General features: G+C 43.9%; 1 protein-coding gene across 11 annotated transcripts in view; it reads left to right on the top strand.

Moving 5' to 3' along the window:
* Positions 1–12759, top strand: part of trim37 (tripartite motif containing 37) — a 128766-nt gene that overhangs the window by 31851 nt on the left and 84156 nt on the right. For 3 of the 11 annotated variants that reach the window (XR_011348885.1, XM_069911773.1, XM_069911772.1), the window contains exon 1: positions 884–1087. The exons of 2 other annotated variants lie outside the window; for them this stretch is intronic. The gene's annotated coding sequence lies outside the window, so the exon portion shown is untranslated. Of the gene's footprint in view, positions 1–878; positions 1088–4320; positions 4414–12759 lie in introns of those variants that run through there. 6 more of the 11 variants (XM_069911770.1, XM_069911769.1, XM_069911767.1 and 3 more) reach the window with 5 other exon arrangements.

Raw genomic sequence — 12759 nt, 5'->3', positions numbered from 1 at the left:
GGAGTGGGGCGGAGAATTGAAAATGGGTGGCCACTGGGAGTATAAAAACACAGAAATGCCGGAGGAACTCAGCTGGACTGACAGTGTCCTTAGGAGATAAAGATATATTACTAACATTTTAGGGCTGAACCGTTGTTCAAGGAACAAGCAATAAACAGGATATTTTAGAATAGAGGCTGTGCTGGCTGTGGGAGGAGTCCAGACTAAAAAAATCCTGTCCTTGTTGCACGTGGAAGCGGGGGGGGGGCCAAGGTACTCAACCAAGCGATCTCCCAGTCTGCGCCCAGTCTCCCCGCTGCGCCCAGTCCGTGCCCAGTCTCTCCGCTGCGCCCAGTCTCTCCGCTGCGCCCAGTCTCTCCGCTGCGCCCAGTCTCTCCTCTGCGCCCAGTCTCTCCGCTGCGCCCAGTCTGCGCCCAGTCTCTCCGCTGCGCCCAGTCTGCGCCCAGTCTCTCCGCTGCGCCCAGTCTGCGCCCAGTCTCTCCGCTGCGCCCAGTCTGCGCCCAGTCTCTCCGCTGCGCCCAGTCTGCGCCCAGTCTCTCCGCTGCGCCCAGTCTGCGCCCAGTCTCTCCGCTGCGCCCAGTCTCTCCGCTGCGCCCAGTTTCTCCTTTGCAGAGACCACATCAATGGCGGAAGGTTTAAATCTTTCTCATCCCGATAACGCGCTATCCCAGTTGCTGGGAGGGGGCGGGGCGTGGGGGGGTGGGGCGGGCGGGTGGTGGAGAGCGCATTGGTGGTCGGCGAGGAAGACGAAACCCAGCACTTGGGCTCATGTCACCATCGGTGACGTCGAAGACTCATTCTCGCATTCCATTGGTTCTTCCGCTAGCTCGCCCGCCCTTCTCCCACGTGGTCGTTCTGGGCGGGCGCGAGCCGCCGCGCTCCCCCCCACCCTGATTGGCTGTAGCCCTGGGAGACCAACGGCCGGTTGCGGATTTGAAGGGGGGGCGGGGCGATGAAGGTGCTCGCGAGTCTCACGTTGTCTCGACCCGCGGACCCGTAAACGTGCTTCTGCACCCGGGAGGGGAGGACGAGTCCGCACGAGGGGGGAAGGCGGCGAGGCCCATGAGGAGCCGGCGTTGTGTCGAAGGTGAAGGGCGGTGGGGGCGGGGGCGGGGGAACGGGACGGGAGAGCGGCGCCCACAGGCCCCGGCTCCCCTCGGCCCGCGGCGGCCGGTCTGGGGCGGCAACAATAAGTTGCGCAGCAAGGGCAGGGCAGGTCTCCTGGATATTTTCCTCAGTTTATTAGTGATTTCCTGCATTCATTTGTTGCATTAATCGGTTCTCTTTCAATATTATTAACTTTTAGATCATAATAATAAAACAGAAAAAAAGATTGATGCACAACACTTCAGCTATCCTGTTACAAGCCCAAAGGACCCCAAAACCCAGCAGCAATAGGCATTCACCAAGATAAGGAGTTACTTAAACAAAAGTTGCTTTTAATTATATTTAAACATGAAAAGAGAATCAAACTTTAACTTTTCGCTATACTTAACTAACCCAAATTAACCCCCCCCCCCTTCTCATTCTCAGCGCACGTGTATGCTGTGTGTGTAAATTTAAGAAAAGTTCTTTGGTTCACAGTTCAATCTCACTCCTCCAAGTTCCCTGGTTGCAGGCAATTCTTATACTGTGCGCAGAATTTAACATGTATAAAGTTCACCAGGCTTTGGTGCTCAAAAGGTCATTGTAGGGTTTGCAGAGAGAGCTATTTGTTGTTCCAGGATTTCCACAACTGAGGTACCACCATTAGTCACCTCAATGTCACGCTGATGAAACTGTCCCCATCAGGGTTCTCCAGAAGATAACCTCTTTCTTTCAGGCTAACACAGAGTTCTTTCCTGTTCCACTTATTCCAAGAGAAACATCAGACAGATAGCACTTCCAGCCATTCACTGCTCTGGTGCTTTCTGTTTCAACCAGCTTCCTTGCTTGCACTGTTCAGCTGCTTTCAGTGTCACACACACATTGGCTGAGAGAGCTTGTTGAGCTTGACCTCTCTCTCTCTTCAACTGCCAGGAAGCCCATGTGACTCTCACTTGCAAAAAAAACCCCACCTTCTTTAGCAAACAACAGGAGTTATCCCTCAGCTCCCATCTGTTGTCTTAAATAAACAAAACTAAGGAGTGACCTTTCTATGAGCACTCTGTAGGTACTGGCAAACAGCCAGTGTGTCGCCTCCAAGATGATGGTCTAGTCATTTCATTTAGCACCTACTTGTGAAATGTGCATAGCATTCTCAATAGTTTTTGCAATATTTCTGAATATGAATTCTTCAGCCTTTCAAATAAGATCTGTTTTAAAATGTGTATATGTATGTAACCTACTCTAATTTTACCAAATTCTCCCAACTTATCTACTCCATTATAATACCTTTGCTACATAAAGGCAGTTTGACCTGCTGAGTTTCTCCAGTATTTGCATGTCTTCAGCTATAACAAAGTAAGCAAACTCAATAACATTAAAAAAAAATAACCTTGTACAACATTATTGATGGGGGGGGAAATGAAAATAAGAAAAAAATTAAAAATATTAAATGTAACCCAAGCCCTAAACCATTTCAAAGTTTCATGGCAATATAAATAAATGTAATATTAAACATTCTAGTCCTTAATTTCCATTTATGCATTTGTTTTTGAATGGTTAATATTGATGTTATTTTATGTGATCAAACATTAAAATGAAAACACTTCTGTGAAATTGCATATTATTTTCAAGCATTCAAAGTAAAAGCACAAAATAATGCTCTTCAAAATACTAATTTTGTACTGAAAAAAGCTGATTACTAAAGATGGATGCAGGAAATCTCAAATACAAATAAATGAAAATATTTAGAAGTTGCCCATTTTTAATAGCAATTTAAACAGGAAGCTAAATTTAAGTTCATTCCACATGTTTAGGTGATTTTCTTTTTAAATGTACTACATAGTTTTTGCTAACACTTTTAAAGATAGTTTTTCACTATAACGGTAGATGTGTCAATAATAAATCTTAAGTCTAGGATTGATACCATTGAAATGGAGTTCTGTGTTGCTGAATTCCAGTTAGAAGAAAATCCAGTGAGCTGATCCAGATAAATAAAGTCAGGACAGTCTCACCTCTGGTATTATGAAGTGACAGGAAAGGAAACAAACTTGGTTAAAAGCCTGTGGATTACTAAAACTACTGAAATTTTGGTTGATGAAATGTGGAAACAATCAAAGTATTTGACTTTTGTTATGAGTTTCCTTTTTTTGAAAATGTGGATTGTTTAATGGTCATTAAAAAGTGTTCTATTTGAACTTTTCTACTAAATTGTACTTGACTGCATCTGCATGAAAGAGAAGATGAATAGGATATTATGTGGGTCTATGGTTGTTGTTAGAGTAGAAAAATGGTTGGTACATGATCACATTGAATGACGGGGAGAAACAAGGGACAGAACAGTCTACTCCAGCCTCATTTTATTGTGTTTTCCACTAAATGTAAATCCCTTATCCAAGGTGCCATTATGGTAAATCTCATTTTCTAATTTAATTAGCATAATTGACCCCAAAAAAGACCTCAATGAAATCACAATATAGATGGTTCATATGATTCTGGAACTGATGATCCATTATTCATCTGTTTAAAAACCTATACAATCTGCTTTGTAGTTTAGATTTAGTCCTTTATGAAAATGGCTGTACTCCACTTTCCTGATTGAATGCTTCTGGCAATGTACTGGCCTCCAATGACAAAGACTCAAATTTCCTCTACCCATGGAGAACTGTTTGGGCTCCACTTGTCTGCTTATGGCAACGTGAGTGAGTACAATAAGTCTTGATGTACACTTTGCAAGATTGCCATACTGCTTGTAATTAAACGTCCTTGCATTTGATCAACTACATGACATCTGGTTTCAGGACAACCATTGATGCCATCCTGATCCTTTATGTGGTCAGTCCCTAACCCAGTGGTTCTCAACCTTTTTCTTTCCACTCAAATCCCACTGTAAGTAATCCCTTACTTATCACAGAGCACCAAAGGCATCCTATGCCATAGGTGCTCTGTGGTTAGTAAGCGATTACTTGAGGTGGTATGAGTGGGGGGGAAGAAAGGTTGAGAATCGCTGGCCTAGGCTTAGTAGTTTCACCTCTAGTCATGGTTTATTTGCTCTCGAAATCAGCTCATTACATTTTCTTCTAAGTTATAATTCAGAAAAACACAGATCCCCACTTCAATTTTACCAATCTTTGACTAGATTTAGATGTATCTAAAATCATCCATGCCAACATTGCCATGGTTTTGGAGTTTGTGGAGGTTTGCTATGACATCTGAAACCCTGGTAAATTTGTACAGATGTGTGGTGGAAAGTGTGCTGACTGACTGCATCATGGAGCCAACAGTGTAAAGCCCTGCAGAAGGTAGTGGATGCATCCCAGGACATCACAGGTAAAACTTTCCCCACCATCAAGAACATCTATAGGGAATGCTACCGTCGGGGAGCGGCAGCAGTCATCAAGGATCCACATCACGCAGCACACACTGTATTCTTGCTGCTACCATCAGGAAAGTGGTATAGGTGTCCCAAGAATCCACTGCTAAGTTCAGGAACAGCTGCTACCCCTTCACCATCATACTCTTCAAGGACAAACTCAGAGACTCATTTAAGGACTCTTACTTTTGCACTTTATTGTGTAATGCAGAGAGAATTTTTAAAAATCAGTTTGTTTACATGTGTACATGGTGTACAGTTTGGTTTTTGCATTGCTGATGAGAGGTAATTCTGCCAGGAAAAAAGAATCTCTGACATCATGTATGTGCTCTGACAAATCTCAAATCTGACTAAAGATTTTCTGGCATAATTGGATGGTAATTTTTCATGGATAGTTGTAATATTTGGGTGGTAATGGTTCCATTGTCATTTAATATTACATTTAGAATGTAATATACTTGAAATTCTTTAATTTTTTTTGTCTACTGTAAGGCACTTTGTCCCTCATTGAAGCTACATTGATGATTGAGGTTTAGAACAACTCTGTACATCGGTTGTCTAGGGATTACTTTAATAGTGGTGTTATAAATAAGAGTGAATTTGCCCTCTTTGCATCTTGCTATGGCCACACACCTGATGCACCTTGGTATCATCACAGTTATATTGCATTAGCAAGATGAGGAAAATAATGAAACATGAAATACATCATGTTCTTTGTATTATATTTGCTTGCACATGAACAACCTTTAGAACCTAGTTTGCTGTCAAATTTTCGACGAAACACAATGAATATTGAATATCCCCAGTTTCTAGAAATGTAATTTTTGACAAGAAGGTTTTATTCTTTTATTTTTAATAATGGTAACTTATCAGCTGGTTAATTTTTTTTCAGTTGGTCTCAGTTATCATTTTCTGGTATTCATTGTGAAACTAGCTTTTGTCTGAAGGCTCTTTGGGTACATTGAGAGAATAATGTGCTGAAGTAGAAACTGAGATGGTTATTTGATTTTTGCAAATGTTTTGATTGTGGCAGCCCACTGCCGTGGTGATCGAGCTAGTGCTCTGGGCGGTGAGCGCAAATAAAAGCCAGGAGCCCACACAACGGCACTGGCCCCAACAAGCAAACCAGTGGGAGGGGAGCTTAAAGGCCAGCGTCCCCAAAATGGCACTGGCCTTGCTGCACAGCCGAAAGACAGGGACAGCATGTAGGGAAGAAGGGCGTTGTTACGCAGAAAGAACCCACACGCGGGAAAGCTGCTTTTGTCATGTATTTTGTGAGGTCAGCCAAGGGAGGGCCAGGATGGGAATAGTGCAAGTATAAAAGTCGGGGCCTGAGCTTAACCTGACTACAAACTTGTGTGTGTGTGTCTTTCGAGTAGCGGGCGGCTACATTTGGTGACCCTGACAGTTTAGACGGCATCTAAACCCAACAATGAGCGAACAGGCAGCAGTCAATGTGGTCGCTCTCAAGCTGCTGACCTTCTGGACAAATCAACCAAGCATGTAGTTTTTCAGGCTGAGGCACAGTTCCAAATCTGACAGATCACTGTAGAATCCACGCCGTACTACAATGGGGTGAGCGCCCTTGACCAGGACACAGCAGCCCGGGTGGCCAACTTCATCCAGGAGCCCCGATCGAAAGGTGTGTACTTCCGCCTTCAAGGACTTTCTGATGGAGACCTTCGGGCTTTCATGGTGTGAGAGAAGACCATGTCTGCTCCACCTGGATGGGCGAGGGGACAAGCCCTCATCAGCCCTCATGAAAGAGATGCTGACCCTCCTGAGCAAACAAGAGCCCTGCATAATGTTTGAGCAGGCATTCCTGGAGCAACTGCCTGAGGGCATCCAACTGCTCCTGGCTAATGCAGATTTCAGTGACCTTCCACCACCCCCAACCCCGGAAAGTTGCAGTACAAGTGGACGTTCTGTGGAAACAGAAGAGATAGTGTTTGGCGTCTGTGGGACTTGTCACTAAACACCGCAGCCAGACCCATGCAGAGTCTCTGAGAGAACAGCAGTGCCCCAGAGGAGGTAATCCAGACAACCAGTGGTGTTTCTACCACCGGAGATGGGGCACCGGTGCAGGCCACCATGCACATTCCAGGGAAACGCCGGGGCCAGCCATTGCTAATGGCCATGACGACTGGCCACCAAGACAGCCTCCTGTACATTTGGGACCACTTCCTTGTGGACACAGAAACAGAGGTCAGCGTCTTGCCCCTGTTGAGACAGGACACCAGGAACAGGCAGTCTGGCCCCACGCTGAGGGCTGCCAACAATGACATGATTCGGACCTATGTTACCATCAAGGCCCAACTTCAGTTGGGAGGCAGCCTCTTCTAGTGGGTGTTCATGCTGGCCGCAGTGGACAGCCGCTCCTCAGGGCAGACTTCCTGCCTTGCCCACAGCCTGCGAGTGGATCTCGAGGGAATGAGATTCGTCCAGGCCAATACTTTTCAAACCTTCTCCCTCAAAGATGCCAGGCTCCCAGCAATCCACCTGGACTCTATACAGAGATGGATAACGAGTGCACCAGGGTCCTGGCCGAGTTCCCTGCATTGCTCACCTCCCACTTCACCACTCGGATGCTCTAACATGGAGTACAGCACCACTGCCTGCCGCTCCATGCAAGGGCAAGACATCTTTCTCCAGAGAAGCTCCAGCTGGCAAAGGAGGAATTCAGGAAGCTGGGGGAGCTCAGCATCATATAGTGGTCGGACAGCCCATGGGTTTCTCGCCTGCACATGGTACCCAAAGCAACTGGGAGCTGGAGACTATGCAGTGACTACTGCTGGCTCAATGAGGCCACAATACTGGATTGATACCCTGTGCTGCACATCCAGGACTTCACGGCTAACCTGCTTGAGGAAAGGATTTTCTCCAAGGTGGACCTCGTTCAGGGTTATCATCAGATCCCGGTACATCCCGATGATATTCCCAAGACTGCCATCATTACCCTGTTCCGCCTCTTTGAATTCCTCCGAATGCCATTTGGACTAAAGAACACACCACAGACCTTCTAGCGACTCATGGACACGGTGGGCTGAGACGTGAACGGCACGTTCGTGTACCTGGACAACATCCTGGTGGCAAGCAGGAACCAACAGGAGCATATGGCACACCTCTGCAACCTCTACACCCAAATGAGTGAGTTTGGCCTGACGATCAACCCAGCCAAACATCAGTTCGTATTGGAGGCCATTAACTTCTTGGGCCACAGGATAACCAGGGAAGGAGCCACTCCACTGCCCAGTAAAGTGGAGGCCATCCGGAAGTTCCTCAGACCCAACACGACCAAGGGACTACAGGAATTTATAGGGATGATCAATTTCTATCACAGGTTCATCCCTCAGCTACCCGGATCATGCAGCCCTTGTTCGTCTGTATGGCAGGCAATAAAAAGGACATCACCTGAGATGAGGAATCAGCGGAAGCCTTTGTGAAGGTTGCAGAAGCCCTGACAGGTGCCACTCTCCTGGCACACCCCAGCTCAGACACTCCCAATGTCCCTGATAGTGGATGCCTCAGGAACGATGATTGGCGGAGTTCTGGAGCTTTTGACAGAGAGCTACTGGCATTGACTTAGCCATTTGCCACTTCAGGTACTTCCGAGAGGGCAGGTCCTTCACGGCTTCCACAGATCACAAGCCCCTGACTTTCACCTTGGCTAAGATCTTGTACCCCTGGTTGATCTGCTTGCAACGACACCTGTCTTGCATCTTGGAGAACACCACAGATGTAAGGCACTGTCCAGGCAAAGTATCCACATGCTGTCAAGGGGAGTGGATATCATGACACTGGTGGAGGCACAGAAAGAAGAGGAGATGCCCCATTACAGGACTGCCATATCGGGACTGCAGCTCCAGGGCATCCCAATTGATACAGGTAACACCACCCTCCTATGTGATGTGGCCACCAGTCAGGTCAGACCCATCGTCCCAGTGGCTTGGAGACTACAGGTTTTTGACTTCATCCATGGACTGGCTCACACATCCATCAAGACCATGATTTCCTTTTTAAAAAATACAAGCAATTGGAATTTTAGAAATGTCTTGGGTTTCAAGGATTTCTTGACATCTTTTTATAAAGGAGTTCTAAAATGCAATAATTTTGTAATCAATCTCTAGCTGTAAAATTGAAAATTGTGTAGGAAACCAAAGATTTTGAGAAATCCCTGGATTATACTTTTCCAAGTAATCCTGGAAAGTTGGTATAATTTCTCAGTTTGGATTGTTACGAGTCCAGAGGACCTATAAACCCAGCAGCAATAGATATTCACCAAGATAAATGGTTACTTAAACAAAAGATGGTTTTAATTATCTTTAAACATGAAAACAGAATCAAACTTTATCAATATTAACTTACTTAAGCCCCTTCTAATTCTAAGCGCACGTGTGTAATGTGTGTGTAAGTTCAGAAAAGTTATTTGGTTCACAGTCCAATCTCACTTCTCATTCCTCCAAGTTCACTGGTTGCAGGCAATTGGTATACCGTGCACAGAATTGAACTTTTATAAAGTTCACCAGGCTTTGGTGCTTGAAAGGTAAATGGTTACCGCTCAGGAAGGCTCTTGTCGGAGGAGTCACGTGATGGAGTAGTGGCCGGACGGTGAACTCCAGCCCTCTCCAGAAAAGTCGGAAAAAATAAAGGAAAACACAAAGGCACAAAAATAAAAATTAAAGTAAAGTGAGTATAAAGGTGGAAAGAAGATGGCGACGAAAAAAGAAAAATCAAAACCAACGGTAAGAAGAGAGGAAGAAAAGACAACGGAAGAAGAAGGCCTTACCTGTTCGAAGAGGCCCGCGGTGGAGAGAGAAACCTGCTCCCTCAGGTCGGTAGAAAGTGGACTACAAAAATGGCTCTCTGAGCCGAGTAAAAGTGCACAACCGCGCATGCAAAAAAACACACCGACGGGAGGGGTGACCAGCTGGGGAGTCGATCTCCACAGCCGGCAATGACAGCTACAGAACAGCAGCAGCAAGAGGATAACATAGAAGACAACGAAAACAAGATAGAAGAGAAGAAAAAGAAAACAAAGAAACAACAGATGGCCAACCCAGAGGAAGAAGAGGAAGAGGAAGAGGACAGTGAAATGGAAGAAGAAGGGAGAGGCAAGAGAAAGGATATTCTTTCTCTTATTAAAGAATACATGGAGTCATTTAAAGAATGGCAAGCACAAGAATTTAATGATTTAAGAAGAAGAATAAACAATACAGAAGAGAAAGTGAATAAAATAGATATGACCATATCAGAAATAGGAAAAAGAATGGACAAGGTGGAAGAACGAGAAGCAGCAGTAGAAATGGAGGTAGAGGACTTAAAAAAGAAATTAGAGGAATCTAATAAAAAAGTTAGAGAGACACAAGAGCTGTTAGCTCAGAAAATAGAAATAATGGAAAATTATAACAGAAGAAATAACATAAAGATACTGGGCCTTAAGGAAGATGAAGAAGGCAAGAATATGAGAGAGTTTATAAAAGATTGGATCCCCAGGATCCTAGGATGTCCAGAACTACAGCAAGAAATGGAAATAGAAAGGGCACATAGAGCATTGGCCTTTAAACCACAACCACAACAAAAGCCAAGATCTATTTTAGTAAAATTCCTAAGATATACTACAAGAGAAAAGGTACTGGAGAAAACAATGGAGAAAGTAAGAGAGGACAACAAGCCACTGGAGTACAAAGGGCGAAAAATCTTCATTTATCCAGATATAAGTTTTGAACTCCTAAAGAAGAGAAAGGAGTTCAATACAGCAAAGGCGATTTTATGGAAGAAAGGGTATAAATTTATACTAAAACATCCAGCGGTATTCAGCGGTATTGAAAATATTTATTCCAGGACAGCAAAACAGACTATTCTCGGATCCAGAGGAAGCACGAAAATTTGCAGAACAATTACAAAATAGACTGAGAGATGAAGACGTGTAACGAGAACTAAAAAGACACATAAGTTTTGAACTCCTGAAGAAGAGGAAGGAGTTCAATACAGTGATTCTCAACCATCAGCGAAAACGATCTTATGGAAAAAAAACTATTCTCGGATCCAGAGGAAGCAAGGAAATTTGCAGAAACAAGCAGAGAGATGAAGATATGTAATAAGAGTAAAAATGACCACGATTTATATGTATGTGGGAAAGAAGTATATGTGTGTATATGTATAGCGTATACAGAGCCGTTGTCATACCCACACTCCTGTTCGACTCTGAATCATGGGTCCTCTACCTGCACCACCTACGGCTCCTAGAACACTTCCACCAGCGTTGTCTCCGCTCCATCCTCAACATCCATTGGAGCGCTTACATCCCTAACGTCGAAGTACTCGAGATGGCAGAGGTCGACAGCATCGAGTCCACGCTGCTGAAGATCCAGCTGCGCTGGATGGGTCACGTCTCCAGAATGGAGGACCATCGCCTTCCCAAGATCGTGTTATATGGCGAGCTCTCCACTGGCCACCGTGACAGAGGTGCACCAAAGAAAAGGTACAAGGACTGCCTAAAGAAATCTCTTGGTGCCTGCCACATTGACCACCGCCAGTGGGCTGATAACGCCTCAAACCGTGCATCTTGGCGCCTCACAGTTTGGCGGGCAGCAGCCTCCTTTGAAGAAGACCGCAGAGCCCACCTCACTGACAAAAGGCAAAGGAGGAAAAACCCAACACCCAACCCCAACCAACCAATTTTCCCCTGCAACCGCTGCAGTCGTGTCTGCCTGTCCCGCATCGGACTTGTCAGCCACAAACGAGCCTGCAGCTGACGTGGACTTTTTACCCCCTCCATAAATCTTCGTCCGCGAAGCCAAGCCAAAGAAGAATACATGAATGTATCCGTATTTAGAGGAAAATATAGAGAGTATAGACAAGTATTAATAAGGGAAGGAAATTGAATAGAGGGAATAAGGAGGGAATTAAAAGAGTGTCCTTCGTTACATATGAAAAGTGAAATCTTTTCTGGGGGGGACTGGGTGGGGAGGAGTTACGGTCACTGCAAAATCAGCTGACGCTTGCGAGTGAATTCGCAAATCCAAATGGAGAGGGGAGATGTGGTTGTCCGACAAGGGATAAAGGGCAACTCAGGAGGGGGAGGGGAGAATGGGGTTAAAGAAGTTTTAAATAGGAGAATAAGGAAAATGTTTGATGTTTTAGGAATGTTGTCTTATAAAGGGTTCAAAACAAGAAAACAGAAATGGATAAGAAGGAAAGATAATGATGGAGATACAGAAAGGGAAGATAAACAAAGTATAAAATGGCTACGTTGAACTATATGACTTTAAATATTAATGGAATACATAACCAAATTAAAAGGAAGAAACTGCTAAATTTACTGAAAAAAGAAAAAATTGATATAGCATTTGTGCAAGAAACACATTTAACTGAATTGGAGCACAAGAAATTAAAGAGAGATTGGGTAGGACACGTAACAGCAGCGTCGTATAATTCAAAAGCAAGAGGAGTAGCTATATTAATTAGTAAAAATGTGCCATTTAAAATAGAAGGGGAAATAATAGATCCAGCAGGGAGATATGTAATGATAAAATGTCAGATATATTCGGAGTTTTGGAATCTACTCAATGTATATTCACCTAACGAAGAAGATCAAAAGTTTATGCAAGATATCTTTTTGAAGATAGCAGATACGCAAGGGAACATATTAATAGGAGGGGATTTCAACCTGAATTTGGATTCAAATATGGACAAAACTGGGAAAAAAATTAACAGAAAGAACAAAGTAACCAAATTTATAATTAAATCAATGGAAGAAATGCAACTTTTGGATATATGGAGGAAACAACACCCAAAGGAAAAGGAATATTCATATTACTCGGCTAGACATAAAACATACTCAAGAATAGACCTATTTTTGTTATCAGCTCGTATGCAAGATAGAGTAAGAAAAACAGAATATAAAGCTAGAATACTATCGGACCATTCACCCTTAATATTGACAATAAAGTTAGAGGACATGCCTCCAAGAATGTATAGATGGAGATTAAACCCCATGTTACTTAAAAGGCAGGATTTTAGAGAATTTATTGAAAGACAAATTAAAATGTATTTTGAAATAAATACGGAATCAGTGAAAGATAAGTTTATACTATGGGATGCAATGAAAGCATTCATTAGAGGGCAAATAATAAGTTATGTAACCAAGATGAAAAAGGACTATAATCAGGAAACAGAGCAGTTGGAAAGGGAAATAGTAAATATAGAAAAAGAATTAGCAATGAAGGAAGATACAACTAAAAGAAGAGAATTGGCGGATAAAAAAATAAAATATGAAACACTACAAACATATAAGGTGGAGA

The sequence above is a fragment of the Narcine bancroftii genome, chromosome 14 (assembly GCF_036971445.1).
Source record: "Narcine bancroftii isolate sNarBan1 chromosome 14, sNarBan1.hap1, whole genome shotgun sequence".
Taxonomy (NCBI): Eukaryota; Metazoa; Chordata; class Chondrichthyes; order Torpediniformes; family Narcinidae; genus Narcine; species Narcine bancroftii.
This window is presented reverse-complemented; position numbering and strand designations above follow the sequence as displayed.